The sequence below is a fragment of the Furipterus horrens genome, unplaced genomic scaffold (genome assembly GCF_987537825.1).
Source record: "Furipterus horrens unplaced genomic scaffold, mFurHor1.1.pri manual_scaffold_5, whole genome shotgun sequence".
NCBI lineage: Eukaryota > Metazoa > Chordata > Mammalia > Chiroptera > Furipteridae > Furipterus > Furipterus horrens.
Genome location: NW_028327175.1, coordinates 68,898,404 through 68,901,915, shown reverse-complemented (window position 1 = coordinate 68,901,915; position 3,512 = coordinate 68,898,404).

Sequence of the window (3,512 nt, the reverse complement as noted above, 5' to 3'; positions counted from 1 at the left end):
CAATCTACTTTTGACCAATACGTATTTCTGTTTGTTTAGGCTATTTTAAATATTTTTTTAGAAGAAATACTTTTTTCCTCATTTATTTACTTATTTATTTTAAACAGATTTATTATTATTTTTATTTGCCTTTAGAGAGAGGGGAAAGAAGAAAGAGAGGGAGAGAAACATCAGTGCATGGTTGCCTCTCACGTGCCCCCAACTGAGGACCTGGTGGTGCAACTTGGCATGTGCCCTGACTGGGAATTGAACCAGCGACACTTGGTTCGCAGGCTGATGCTTAATCCACTGAGCCACAGCAGCCAGGCCGAGGCTATTTTTAAATATTATATATTATAAACAATATTGTTGTGTGTGTATGTGTGCATATATATTCTCATATGTATATAATTAAAGGTTGAGTACATCTATAAAATGAATTACTGGAAATGGAATTAATTACAAGGACAAAGATTGAGTACATTTTATATTCTGATAACTATTGGCAAATGAATCAATAATGACACTTCTGCAGCAGCAGGATTTCCTATTAACCAGATAAACGGTGGTGGACAGGTATGAGCCATATAAACAAGGCAAATTATTTTTCATAGATGTAGTGTTCAATTATAGCTCTACCAAAAATATAAAAGTGTGAACACTTCCTTATAACGTTGAATATTAGTCAGTATTCTCCAGAGAAACAGACTAAGAGGAGAATACATATATATTTAGGAATTGGCTCATGTGACTATAGAGGCTGAGAAGTCCCCTGATCTCATGATATGCTGTGTGCAAGCTGGAAACCCAGGAAAGCCAGTGGTGCAGTTCCAGTCTTAGTCCAAAGGCCTGAGAGTCAGTGGCACTGATTCTACGAGTCCCAGCCTGAGGACAGGGCAGGACCAATAGAAATCATGTTTAGCTGGATATCTAGGCACCCTGTGGCTTAGTCAAGTTAAACATAAAATTAGCCACCATACTTTACAACTTAAAAATAGAATCAAAAGGTTTTGTTAAGGAATGAGACAGAAATAAATAGTAATATTGATTAGGACTTATTTAATTACAAGTAACAGGAACACAGTTTGAACTCTAATACACACAACAAAATAATTAAAACTAAATAAAACAAAACAATTTATTGGGAAAAGAGCCTAGAGGATACACAAAGAAATAGATTCTGAGGTCTGGCTGGGTAGTTCAGCTGGTTAGAGAGTCATCCCTATATGCCAAGGTTGTGGGTTCAATTTTCCTGGTCAGGGCACATACAAGAATCAACCAATGAATGCATAAATAAGTGGAACAATAAATTGTTATTCCTATCTCCTCCTCTTCCTCTATCTCTCTCAAATCAATCAATCAATCAATAAATAAATAGAAATAGATTTTGAAAGCAGGAAAGCCCTGTTGACTCCATAGACTCAGATTAGGAAATTTATGCAACAAGGGTCCTGTTTTTACATTTCATCACTTCTTTTCTCAGAGTGCCACCTTCATTCACTCAGGTCTTTTTTGCTGGATAAAAGTGGTGGCCTTGAGCATCACTGAGGTTTTATCCTTTTAGGTCTTTTCCATCAACAACAAGGATTCCACTTAGCCTGGTTTATGTCCCTTTCCCAACACTTGGCTGTATGTGGACTCAAGAGTGAGGTGCTATCATTGGCAGCCTTGTTCATATTGGCTCATACCTGTCCACCACAAATTATCTAGGGAAGAGGAACTCCTGCTGCTGCAGAAGTGTCATTATTTGTTCAACAGTAACTTCCTCATGCTTGTAAGGTAACACTGTGTGGGTGGAACAAGCTGCTTGAAGTCAGGTTCTGGTTTCTGTATGTGCTATGGTTTAGAGAGAGGGGAAGAAAAGAATGTTTGTGGGTATGTATGAAATAGGGAAAAAGAAAGAAGGGCAAGGATGAAGGCGAGAGAGAGAGAGAGAGAGAGAGAGAGAGAGAGAGAGAGAGAAGGCAGTGAGACAATACCAAAAAATGAAGGTGAGAGAAGGAGAAATTGGAAAAAACAAAGCTATAAGGATCTCTGTGGGAGCAAAGAAAGAAATGAAGAAATGGTGGGGATGGAAAGAATATGAATAGTTCACAAATTCAAGATACAGCCTTGCTTTAGAGCTCTGTGTCCATAAAAAGATTTTACTCCACTTTGAAAAACATGGCTTTAGATTAAAAGCATTGCTTATTTGGAAGAACAGGAATGAGATTTTACTAAAATCATTTTTGAACATTGCTGCATGACTGGATATAATTGAAAATGGTTAACTATTTTATAATGTGGGATGAAATATGCCCTGAACTCAACCCCTTCAGCACAGTCTATACCTCAATTATGAAAAGCAAAACACCAAGTACATTTTGTACCCTTGGCTTTAAAACCACACATGAAAGAGGAAGAAATTGCCTCAGGCCACATAAAACCATGACAACATATAAATCAGTAATCCCTCTCCAATTTAAATCAATTATAAGATCAACAAAACCATTCAAAGGGGTTGAGATCATGCATCACTAATTGACTTAATTTCCACCTGTCTAATGGGTTCCTTAAGAAGACACGAGACATATACTTACTTAGTGGTTAATGTGAACTGAGTTTCCATAACTATAAATCTGTTACCTCATAGCATGAAGACTGGAAATCTGTGTGACATTTGGCTTTATTGACATTTTGACAACGAAATATTTACGTACAAATGTACTTTGGAACATATTGCAGCAAGATTTTTGGCAGGGTGTTCCTCTTCAGATATCCAGCTTAATCTTACAACCAGTTTTGCATCATGGCACTGCAGCAAAAACATGGACACTGGTTACTTTAACTGGTTGCATGACCCCTAAAAATTACCATCTCTGTCTATTATTTGCAGCTCTGATAATGTCTTTTTTTCTCCGAAATGAACGTGCATTCCTTGAAAGCAGGTGAATATTTTATCTTTCATATACTGAAATATTTTTAGCAGAGATCTAAGTGTATGGAATTTGCTTAATCAATATTTGCTGTCTTTATGTGGTTTACCCTACCTTAACATGGTTGCCCTGAAGATGGTGTGGGTCAGCCTACAATGTGATTTTCTTTCAGATTTTCAGATTCCCAAACCCCTCTATCCTTAACATTCCTTCCAAACTACCCAATATACTAACTACCTCTTGGCTCTTATCTGGGCCAAAGCCTTGAGAAGGACTTACGAGTCTGCATGTCATTGTCCTTTCTCCTTCTATCTCTTTTTTTCCTTTTTGTTTATACAGCTATAAACTGTATTTTGTTTTGTTTTGTTTTTCTGTGCTAAGTCACTGAGACTTTTCATTGTATTCTTGGAAAGGTGTGTTTTTTATGGCTTGCTACTTTTGCATAGCCGTATCCTTATGTCTGAATCCAGGCTCATGGTTCTGCATCATATTTTTCATATCCTATTTGGTAAAGCAAGTCATGTGTCTGGGCCCCAAAATCAGAGTAGGTGATGAAATAGACTTAATTATGTCCCATCAAAATACATATGTTGAACCCCAAACCCCGACTGTGACTGT